Source organism: Balaenoptera ricei, chromosome 18 (genome assembly GCF_028023285.1).
Source record: "Balaenoptera ricei isolate mBalRic1 chromosome 18, mBalRic1.hap2, whole genome shotgun sequence".
NCBI classification, from domain to species: domain Eukaryota; kingdom Metazoa; phylum Chordata; class Mammalia; order Artiodactyla; family Balaenopteridae; genus Balaenoptera; species Balaenoptera ricei.
This window is the reverse complement of record NC_082656.1, coordinates 49907819-49920733: the sequence shown is the minus strand read 5'-3', so window position 1 is coordinate 49920733 and position 12915 is coordinate 49907819.

Below are 12915 nucleotides of genomic sequence, written 5' to 3'. Positions count from 1 at the left end.
GTAGATACCTTTCAGTGTTTTCTACTGGAACTGCAGCTTTTAAAAAATTAAAATTTTGATTTAGATTAATCACTGGCTAAAGTATACTAGACCCATGAAATTGAAATGAAATCACAGAAATCTTTATGCTAATTACCTTTTTAAAAATAGAGATGTTAACACAAACACTATGCAATATTCTTTTTAAGAAACAGCCCAAATGTGGTAATTTGTCATCATTCTTTCACCATTTCAGCTTGCATTCTTTTTTTTAAATTTAATTTAATTTATTTTTTATACAGCATGTTCTTATTAGTTATCTATTTTGTATATATTAGTGTGTATATGTCAATCTCAGCTTCCATTCTACTGATCACTTATTGATCACTGACAACATCTAACGCGGAGTCTACGTATGTGTGTCATCCATATGGCCAATGTGACTTCTCCATGTCAAGGTGTAGTTTCGGATCCTACCACTTGATGGCAGATACAGTAAAAGTCAGTCAAAAAAGGGGGAAAGCAAATCCCATAGTGCACAGAAACCCTACTGGAAACGCAGAGACCCTAGAGCTGTGAGTCCCTACATGTTTCACTGCAGGAATTCAGAATCAAGAGGCCACCCAGAGCAGTGTAGAGCTGATGGGGTGGGGGCGTGTGCCAGCTGGGGAGCAAGGCAGTGACAGGAGAAGAGGGAGAGAAGTGGAAAAGGGAGGAAGGAAGAAAAGGTGATGGAATTGGGAAGAATAGATCTGGAATTCAGCTACAGGTCATGAAATGACCTTCATAGTGAAATAATGAGCATGGGACATTCTGTGTCTTAGTTTTATGATGGGGCATCTATACATAGATGGCAGAAACAATTTAATCTCCATATATCTATCTATACCACTTTCTCTTTCATATATATGTATATATATACGTATATATACATACATACATACATATACTAGTTTACTAAACCTGCTGTAACAAATTACCATAAGCTGGGTGGATTATAGCAACAGAAGCGTATTCATTCTCTCACAGTAGTTCTGGAGGCCAAAACTCCAATATCAAAATGTCATCAGTGTTGGTTCCTTCTAGAGGCTCTGAGGGAGCCTCTTTCCTAGCTTCTGGTGGCTGTCAGCAACCTCTGATGATCTTTGGCTTGTAGACACATCACTCCAATCTCTGCCTCTGTTTTCACATGACCTTTTTTCTGTGTCTCTGTGTCTCAAATTTCCCTCTGCCTTTCTCTTTAAGGACACCTGTCATTGGATTTAGGGCCCACCATAAATCTTGGATAATCCCATCTCAAGATTCTTAACTAATTACATCTGCAAAGACCCTTTTCCCTAGTAAGGTCACATTCACAGATTCTGAATTGGGGACCACAGTTGAACCCACTAATATATATATATATACATATGTATATATATATATAATAGGTATAATATACAAAATACACATATATGCATACGCATATAGTAGTATACATACTACCAGTATATATACAGAAACTTATGTATATACACATATGTACTTATATATGCAAAAGAGGGTTATATCTTTTTTCTAAAGAAATATAATTATATTTTATGTATTTTTAAGAACAGTTATAAATTTTATAATATGTCATATCATAAAATTTCTTCAGAGCTACATTTGTTTACAGAACTGCTTTATAAGTGAGAAATTCTCCATTCCAGGAAGAGTTCAGTAGTTTTTGTCAGTTTGTTTTGTTGTTGTCTCTCACACCATTAGAATAACTCTTACTTGGCAGGGTTAGAAATAAAGAAAAATGAAATGGAAATAGAAAGGTTTGAACTTGAGGTTATATTTATTTGAGGCTTTAAAAATTCCTTCCCCTATCCAGTTTTGGAGGGCAGCCTCTAAGATACCCCCCAATCATCCCCGCCTCCTGATATTCAGATGCTTGTGTAATACTCTTCCCTTGAGTGTGGGAGGAGCTAGAAACTCACTTCTGATGAACAGAATGCAGCAAAGGTGATGGGCTGTCACTTCTGAGATTAGGTCACAAAAAGACTATGGTTTCCATAATGGGAAAGAATATATATATATAAAACTGAATCACTTTGCTGTACAGTTGAAATTAACACAATATTATAAATCAACTATACCTCAATAAAATAAATTTCTTTAAAAAACCTGTAGTTTCTCTCTTGCCTCTCATTTGTTTATTCTCATGAAAGCAGATGCTTCTCAGAGAGCCCCAAGCAACAAGGAAGCGAGGGAGACCTCTTTTCAAAAAACAACCAGTGACTGAGGCCCTACGTGCAACAACCCTAGAGGAACCCAGTCCTGCCAACTCCCACAAGTGAGCTTAGATGTGCATCTTCCCCAGGCAGAGCCCTTAGCAGGTGATGAAACTGCTGACACATTGATTGCAGCTTTGGGAAGACATGGAGGCAGAACCACCGAGCTAAGACATACCTGATACCCGACCCACAGAAACTGGGGAATTGGAAATGTTTGTAGTTTTCAGCTAACTTTTCTGTAATGTTAACTTTCCCATAATGTGGAGTATTTTAAGTATTTTAACATTGAAAGTCATTTGTTGCTCTCCTTATTGTGCTTCACTTCAACACAATTGTCTATAAATTAGAATTAATATTACTTCCTAATTCTTGTGACCATAACTCTCAGTGTTTGAAAGTGTTCTGGATTGAATTATTGTTACCTTTGGAGTAATCCTAAAATATTATAAATTATGTATTTTATAGGTAATTATTAAATACAACAAGGCACATTTTTATTGAAAATGCAACTCTTAAAGAGCCAGTGGTGCTATTTCTCATATCTGTGGATGACTGTTATATTTAGTATGTGATAATGTTAGAATTAAGTTCATTCTAATCTTTCGTATTTATGAGTAAAAGCATGATGAACTTTGCTTATTTATCTACATAAAGAAGCAGATGAAAGCGAGGTTTTGTTGTCCTAATGTTTAGGACCAGCTAAATAATTTGTTGGGCCCAGTGCAAAATAAAAATGTGAGCCCCTTATTCAGAAAGCAGGAAAAAAATTGATGTTAAATTTATTAAAATATATAGATTTAAAAAAAATTTATTCCAGTCTTTCTTTTGACTTATTATGAAGTTTTTTATTTGCTGTTTAATGTCATTCTAAGTAAAGACAAATTAAAAATGTCAAATATTAGCATGAATTTTACCATTCATCTTTATATTATGTAAAGACAGTTTTACATGCAAATACAAAAATATTTCACTTGTAAGCTGAATCACAAATTATACAATTTGTACTTTGTAGTTCATAAGTACATATATATTTTGTTCTTACAAGAATAGTGGAAAAGCTATACAAAACTAACTCAACTGTTTTTGTTTTGTTTTGATATGCACACATGTTCTACCTTTGGTGTACTGGGGAGGAAGGAAAGATGGAAAGGAAAAGTGAACTCTGGGTTGTCCTATCTTTCCCTTTTCTTCAATGTCATCATTTTAAGCTTAAGTGGTTGGTCACTATAGAGAAGTAACACAAATAAGAACAGATATGATAGGGTTCCTTAGTCATTTGCATTTGTTAGAATGTCCCTTTATCACCTTCTTTCTTCTTATGAAGTAAGTTCTGATTCAAATGGAAACTGTGTCCTCCTAGAGTCATCAATGGCCCCCATTTACTCAGTTGTCCTGTAACACACTTACCCGGTAGTTGTTTTGAGTCTTGCTGAATTCCCAGGCATCCTGGGTCCACCAGAGCTCATGGCACAACAAAAACGATAAGAAAAAAGACCACAAGGAATGGTAGACACACATATTGTGCGTGTATCTCCTCGACTCATTTTCATATTTCACCGTTCCATCAGACTTCACTTTCAAAACACAAGTTCAAAGATAAAATTATTAAAATTTTTAGTGAGGATCAAGGCCAGTGAAAGATATGCCTACCTTCACAAAACAAGCTGAGGGGAACTGTGAAAGGGGAGATGGAAAAGAAGAATCTGCCCTCCTTCGTAGGCATTTTTTTCCTTTATATTTGGTAATGTGCAACTGTTAATCCCATAGTCCCAATTTATCCCTCGCACCATGTCCCATTTTGTAACCATAATTTTTTCTATGTCTGTGAGTCAGTTTCTGTTTTGTAAATAAGTTCATTTGTATTGTTTTTTAGATTCCACATATAAGTGATATCATATGATACTTGTCTTTGTCTGACTTAATTCACCTAGTATGATAATCTCTAGGTCCATCCTTGTTGCTGCAAATGGCATTATTTCATTCTTTTTTATGACTGAATAGTATTCCATTGTATGTGCATACCACAACTTCTTTATCCGTTCATCTGTCCATGGACACTTCCACTTCATAGGCATTTTTCAGGCAAATCAATTGTAGCAAAAAGTATTCATGGAAGTTGAGGACCTAGAAATTGATTCCCTTAAAACTATCTGCACTTTCACTCTTAGAAAGTCCTTGCATTACCCCAGGGAAATGCAGTTCCTCAATTAGAAGCTTGGTTAGAGAAGTGAAAACAAATTCATAATTCATAAAAAGAGCCATTGCATTAAAATAAAAATAAGTTGTACGAAAAGTTTCTGATTTTATACAGAGAGCTTAAGTAAAATAACTCCTTGCTAGAGGAGCTAGTCTTATTCATTTAGATAAAGAATGATGCAGATTCTCAGGTTTCTTAAAACTCCAGTGAATATGGTTGAGGAAGGTAAATATGTACTGAATTCTCAGAAACAAAATCTCTCTTTTTCTTGGCTTAATAATATAAATGTTATTCCTTTATGTTTTAGACTCAGGTTGTTTGTTAACTGAGCATTCTTTATATACAGCATCTAACTTAAAATTTAAAGTTAAAGTTTCTTGGTAAAAATCTTCTTAGCTTTAGAATTATTAAAGATACACATTCACTGATAGGTATCATCCTGGACACTTTATCTGCCCTTTTCACCCTGTGGCTAGGATCCCGTGGAGATGGACCTAATGCATAATCTGTCCTATATGTTAAAGGACTATCATTTACTATTCTTCTGAAATTAAAAAAAAAGTTTACATTATTTCTAAACTTTGTTCCTGTATTCTCTTTGATTAAATAAAAATCTGAATTTCTCAAGAGAATAGTCTCTGTAAGAAGAAACTTAAGACTCAGTAATCCACAATTTATCACAGAGCCCTTTTTTTTTTTTTTTTTAATCAGCAAAGCAAGATTGGACACCTACTGTGTGCCAGATGCTTTGCAAAACACTGATGTTATACTGTGGTGGTAGCACTGAGAAGTTTTGTAGCTTGGAATGTAGAGGACTGGGGTGACCTAAAAATGTTTGCAGCTTGGAGTTAGTGAACAAGTGAAGCCACAGCAGCTCATGGTAAAAGGAACTGTTCATGGTTTATTTTATTTTTTTTTTTTTTTTAAAGCACTTTTCTTTTTTATAGCTACTTTATTTATTTATTTATTTATTTTATTTTTGGCTGTGTCGGGTCTTCGGTTCATGCGAGGGCTTTCTCTAGTTGAGGCAAGTGGGGGCCACTCTTCACCGCGGTGCGGGGACCGCTCTTCATCGCGGTGCGCGGGCCTTTCACTATCGCGGCCCCTCCCGTCGCGGGGCACAGGCTCCAGACGCGCAGGCTCAGTAGTTGTGGCTCACGGGCCCAGCTGCTCCGTGGCATGTGGGATCTTCCCAGACCAGGGCTCGAACCCGTGTCCCCTGCATTAGCAGGCAGATTCTCAACCACTGCGCCACCAGGGAAGCCCCTGTTCATGGTTTATTGCTCACACAGAACTGCCATCTTAATATACCTCAAGTGACAAAGTCTGTAGGCATGGTCTCTTGAGAGACAAGAGAAATCATTTCAAATGAGATAAAAACAACAACGTGCTTTAGATCTTATTCTTTGTATTTCAGTGACTTGAATATGGTTTTGGATGAGATTTCTACATGCCATCCTGGTATTGAGAATAGGGGGGAAAGTATTCTCTTCTACATTGATGATGATTTGATTGTCATGTACTAGAAATGACCTCAGCATATAATTGATCCTGCCTTTTAATTATTGTCAGAAATAGTGGCATAGGATCAACTATTCAAAACTCAAATCATAAGTTTTGGCAGATGTCCTCCAGCAGTAATTGGCATATAGCCAACACTTCTATGTAAGAGGTCAAATCATTCAGTTATCTATGGATACATTTTGCCAATTAATCTATCTCAAAGGTTCACCAGGAATTACATTGTTTAAAGTGAGATATGTTTTATAGATACTTTGTGTGAGATGCTTTATGGCCATGATGGGAGGGGGTTAGAGGAGGGAGAATTAGTATCTACCACCTTGAAAATCATCTGGGCTATATGGCTATTTGTTGAAGCAGAGACAGAAAATGTTTTTGAGAAAATCTCAACTCTTCTCACATTCACTTCTTTGGCCAACCTCCAAGCAAAGGTGGCACAGCTAGTTTTCAAAAATATATTTCAGGGGAGAGAGGAGAAGATGGTGGAAGAGTAAGATGCGGAGATCACCTTCCTCCCCACTAATACATCAGAAATACATCTACACGTGGAACTGCTCCTATAGAACACCCACTGAACGCTAGCAGAAGACGTCACACCTCCCAAAAGGCTCCCCACGTACCTGGGTAGGGCAAAAGAAAAAAGAAATAACAGAGACAAAAGAATAGGGATAGGACCTGCACCAGTGGGAGGGAGCTGTGAAGGAGGAAAGGTTTCCACACACTAGGAAGCCCCGTCATGGGGGGAGACTGCGGGTGGCGGAGAGCAGAAGCTTCAGAGCCATGGAGGAGAGCACAGCCACAGGGGTGCGGAGGGGAAAGCGGAGAGATTCCCGCATGGAGGATCGGTGCCGAGCAGCACTCACCAGCCCGAGAGGCTTGTCTGCTCACCCGCCAGGGCGGGCAGGGGCTGGGAGCTGAGGCTCGGGCTTCAGAGGTCGGATCCCAGGGAGAGGACTGGGGTTGGCGGTGTGAACACAGCCTGAAGGGGTTAGTGCACCACAGTTAGCCGGGAGGGAGTCCAGGAAAAGGTCTGGAGCTGCCAAACAGGCAAGAGACATTTTCTTGCCTCTTCGTTTCCTGGTGCGCGAGGAGAGGGGATTAAGAGCGCTGCTTAAAGGAGCTCCAGAGACGGGCACGAGCCGCGGATAGCAGCGCGGACCCCAGAGACGGGCATGAGACGCTAAGGCTGCTGCTGCCACCACCAAGAAGCCTGTGTGCAAGCACAGGTCACTCTCCACACCGCCCCTCCCGGGAACCTGTGCAGCCCGCCACTACCAGGCTCCCGTGATCCAGGGACAACTTCCCCGGGAGAACGCACGGCGCGCCTCGGGCTGGTGCAATGTCACGCCGGCCTCTGCCGCCGCAGGCTCGCCCCGCATCCATACCCATCCCTCCCCCCGGCCTGAGTGAGCCAGAGCCCCCGAAGAAGCTTCTCCTTTAACCCCGTCCTGTGTGAGCGAAGAACAGACGCCCTCAGGCGACCTACACGCAGAGGCGGGGCCAAATCCAAAGCTGAACCCCGGGACCTGTGCGATCAGGGAAGAGAAAGGGAAATCTCTCCCAGTAGCCTCAGGAGCAGCAGATTAAAGCTCCACAAAAAACTTGATGTACCTGCATCTGTGGAATACCTGAAGAGACAACGAATCATCCCAAATTGAGGAGGTGGACTTTGGGAGCAAGATATATTATTTTTTCCCCTTTTCCTCTTTTTGTGAGTGTGTATGTGTATGCTTCTGTGTGAGATTTTGTCTGTATACCTTTGCTTTCACCAATTGTCCTAGAGTTCTCTCTGTCCGTTTTTTTTTACTTAAAAATTTTTTTTTCCTTAATAATTTCTTTTTAGTTTTTATTTTAATAACTTTTATTTTATTTTATTTTATTTTATCCTCTTTCATTCTTTCTTTCTATCTTTTCTCCCTTTTATTCTGAGCCGTGTGAATGACAGGCTCTTGGTGCTCCAGCCAGGCATCAGCGCTGTGCCTCTGAGGTGGGAGAGCCATCTTCAGGACACTGGTCCACAAGAGACCTCCCAGCTCCACGTAATATCAAATGGCAAAAATCTCCCAGAGATCTCCATCTCAACACCAACCCCCAACTTCACTCAACGACCAGGAAGCTACAGTGCTGGACACCCAATTCCAAACAACTAGCAAGACAGGAACACAGCCCCATCCATTAGCAGAGAGGCTGCCTAAAATCATAATAAGGCCACAGACACCCCAAAACACACCACCAGACGTGCACCTGCCCACCAGAAAGACAAGATCCAGCCTCATCCACCACAACACAGACACTAATCCCCTCCACCAGGGAGCCTACACAACCCACTGAACCAACCTTAGCCACTGGGGACAGATACCAAAAACAACAGGAACTGCGAATCTGCAGCCTACAAAAAGGAGACCCCAAACACAGTAAGATAAGCAAAATGAGAAGACAGAAAAACACACAGCAGATGAAGGAGCAAGGTAAAAACACACCAGACCTAACAAATGAAGAGGAAATAGGCAGTCTACTTGAAAAAGAATTCAGAATAATGATAGTAAAGATGATCCAAAATCTTGGAAATAGAATAGACAAAATGCAAGAAACATTTAACAAGGACATAGAAGAACTAAAGAGGAACCAAGCAATGATGAAAAACACAATAAATGAAATTAAAAATACTCTAGACGGGATCAATAGCAGAATAACTGAGGCAGAAGAATGGATAAGTGACCTGGAAGATAAAATAGTGGAAATAACTACTTCAGAGCAGAATAAGGAAAAAAGAATGAAAAGAACTGAGGACAGTCTCAGAGACCTCTGGGACAACATTAAATGCACCAACATTCAAATTATAGGGGTCCCAGAAGAAGAAGAGAAAAAGAAAGGGACTGAGAAAATATTTGAAGAGATTATAGTTGAAAACTTCCCTAATATTGGAAAGGAAATAGTTAATCAAGTCCTGGAAGCACAGAGAGTCCCATACAGGATAAATCCAAGGAGAAACACGCCAAGACACATATTAATCAAACTATCAAAAATTAAATATAAAGAAAACATATTAAAAGCAGCAAGGGAAAAAAAAAAATAACACACAAGGGAATCCCCATAAGGTTAACAGCTGATCTGTCAGCAGAAACTCTGCAAGCCAGAAGGGAGTGGCAGGACATATTTAAAGTGATTAAGGAGAAAAACCTACAACCAAGATTACTCTACCCAGCAAGGATCTCATTCAGATTTGATGGAGAAATTAAAACCTTTACAGACAAGCAAAAGCTGAGAGAGTTCAGCACCACCAAACCAGCTTTACAACAAATGCTAAAGGAACTTCTCTAGGCAAGAAACACAAGAGAAGGAAAACACCTACAATAACAAACCCAAAACAATTAAGAAACTGGGAATAGGAACATACATATCGATAATTATCTTAAATGTAAATGGATTAAATGCTCCCACCAAAAGACACAGACTGGCTGAATGGATACAAAAACAAGACCCGTATATATGCTGTCTACAAGAGACCCACTTCAGACCTATGGACACATACACACTGAAAGTGAGGGGATGGAAAAAGATATTCCATGCAAATGGAAATCAAAAGAAAGCTGGAGTAGCAATTCTCATATCAGACAAAATAGACTTTAAAATAAAGACTATTACAAGAGACAAAGAAGGACACTATATAATGATCAAGGGAACGATCTAAGAGGAAGGTATAACAATTGTAAATATTTATGCACCCAACATAGGAGCACCTCAATACATAAGGCAAATACTAACCGCCATAAAAGGGGAAATCAACAGTAACACAATCATAGTAGGGGACTTTAACACCCCACTTTCACCAATGGACAGATCATCCAAAATGAGAATAAATAAGGAAACACAAGCTTTAAATGATACATTAAACAAGATGGACTTAATTGATATTTATAGGACATTCCACCAAAAACTACAGAATACACATTTTTCTCAAGTGCTCATGGAACATTCTCCAGGATAGATCATATCTTGGGTCACAAATCAAGCCTTGGTAAATTTAAGAAAACTGAAATCGTATCAAGTATCTTTTCTGACCACAGCGCTATGAGACTAGATATCAATTACAGGAAAAGATCTGTAAAAAATTCAAACACATGGAGGCTACACAATACACTACTTAATAACGAAGTGATCACTGAAGAAATCAAAGTGGAAATCAAAAAATACCTAGAAACAAATGACAATGGAGACAAAACAACCCAAAACCTATGGGATGCAGCAAAACCAGTTCTAAGAGGGAAGTTTATAGCAATACAAGCCTACCTCAAGAAACAGGAAACATCTCGAATAAACAACCTAACCTTGCACCTAAAGCAATTAGAGAAAGAAGAACAAAAAACCCCCAAGTTAGCAGAAGGAAAGAAATCATAAAGATAAGATCAGAAATAAATGAGAAAGAAATGAAGAAAATAATAGCAAAGATCAATAAAACTAAAAGCTTCTTCTTTGAGAAGATAGACAAAATTGATAAACCATTAGCCAGACTCATCAAGAGAAAAAGGGAGAAGACCCAAATCAATAGAATTAGAAATGAAAAAGGAGAAGTAACAACTGACACTGCAGAAATACAAAGGATCATGAGAGATTACTACAAGCAACTCTATGCCAATAAAATGGACAACCTGGAAGAAATGGACAGATTCTTAGAAATGCACAACCTGCCGAGACTGAACCAGGAAGAAATAGAAAATATGAACAGACCAATCACAAACACTGAACTTGAAACTGTGATTAAAAATCTTCCAACAAACAAAAGCCCAGGATCAGATGGCTTCACAGGCGAATTCTATCAAACATTTAGAGAAGAGCTAACACCTATCCTTCTCAAACTCTTCCAAAATCTTGTAGAGGGAGGAACACACCCCAACTCATTCTACGAGGCCACCATCACCCTGAGACCAAAACCAGACAAAGATGTCACAAAGAAAGAAAACTACAGACCAATATCACTGATGAACATAGATGCAAAAATCCTCAATAAAATACTAGCAAACAGAATCCAACAGCACATTAAAAGGATCGTACACATTGATCAAGTGGGGTTTATTCCAGGAATGCAAGGATTCTTCAGTATACGCAAATCAATCAACGTGATACACCATATTAACAAATTGAAGGAGAAAAACCATATGATCATCTCAATAGATGCAGAGAAAGCTTTTGACAAAATTCAACACCCATTTATGATAAAAGCCCTGCAGAAAGTAGGCATAGACGGAACTTTCCTCAATGTAATAAAGGCCCTATATGACAAACCCACAGCCAACATTGTCCTCAATGGTGAAAAACTGAAACCATTTCCACTAAGATCAGGAACAAGACAAGGCTGCCCACTCTCACCACTATTATTCCACATAGTTTTGGAAGTTTTAGCCACAGCAATCAGAGAAGAAAAAGAAATAATAGGAATCCAAATCGGAAAAGAAGAAGTAAAGCTGTCACTGTTTGCAGATGACATGATACTATACATAGAGAATCCTAAAGATGCTACCAGAAAACTACTAGAGCTAATCAATGAATTTAGTAAAGTAGCAGGATACAAAATTAATGCCCAGAAATCTCTTGCATTCCTATACACTAATGATGAAAAATCTGAAAGTGAAATTAAGAAAACACTCCCATTTGCCACTGCAACGAAAAGAATAAAATATCTAGGAATAAACCTACCTAAGGAGACAAAAGTTCTGTATGCAGAAAATTATGAGACACTGATGAAAGAAATTAAAGATGATACAAATAGATGGGGAGATATACCATGTTCTTAGATTGGAAGAACCAACATTGTGAAAATGATTCTACTACCCAAAGCAATCTACAGATTCAATGCAATCCCTATCAAACTACCACTGACATTTTTCACAGAACTAGAACAAAAAATTTCACAATTTGTATGGAAACACAAAAGACCCCGAATAGCCAAAGCAATCTTGAGAAAGAAAAATGGAGCTGGAGGAATCAGGCTCCCAGACTTCAGACTATACTACAAAGCTACAGTAATCAAGACAGTATGGTACTGGCACAAAAACAGAAACATAGATCAATGGGACAGGATAGAAAGCCCAGAGCTAAACCCACACAGATATGGTCACCTTATCTTTGATAAAGGAGGCAAGCATATACAGTGGAGATAAGACAGCCTCTTCAATAAGTGGTGCTGGGAAAACTGGACAGGTATATGTAAAAGTATGAAATTAGAACACTCCCTTACACCATACACAAAAATAAACTCAAAATGGATTAAAGACCTAAATGTAACGCCAGACACTAGAAAACTCTTAGCGGAAAACATAGGCAGAACACTCTATGACATAAATCACAGCAAGATCCTTTTTGACCCACCTCCTAGAGAAATGGAAATAAAACCAAAAATAAACAAATGGGACCTAATGAAACTTAAAAGCTTTTGCTCAGCAAAGGAAACCATAAACAAGACAAAAAGACAACCCTCAGAATGGGAGAAAATATTTGCAAATGAAGCAACTGACAAAGGGTTAATCTCCAAAATTTACAAGCAGCTCATGCAGCTCAATAACAAAAAAACAAACAACCGAATCCAAAAATAGGCAAAAGACCTAAATAAACATTTCTCCAAAGAAGATATACAGATTGCCAACAAACACATGAAAGAATGCTCAACATCTTTAATCATTAGAGAAATGCAAATCAAAGCTACAATGAGATATCATCTCATAACAGTCAGAATGGCCATCATCAAAAAATCTAGAAACAATAAATGCTGGAGAGGGTGTGGAGAAAAGGGAACACTCTTGCACTGTTGGTGGGAATGTATATTGACACAGCCACTATGGAGAACAGTATGGAGGTTCCTTAAAAAACTGAAAATAGAACTACCATACGACCCAGGAATCCCACTATTGGGCATATACCCTGAGAAAACCATCATTCAAAAAGAGCCATGTAGCAAAATGT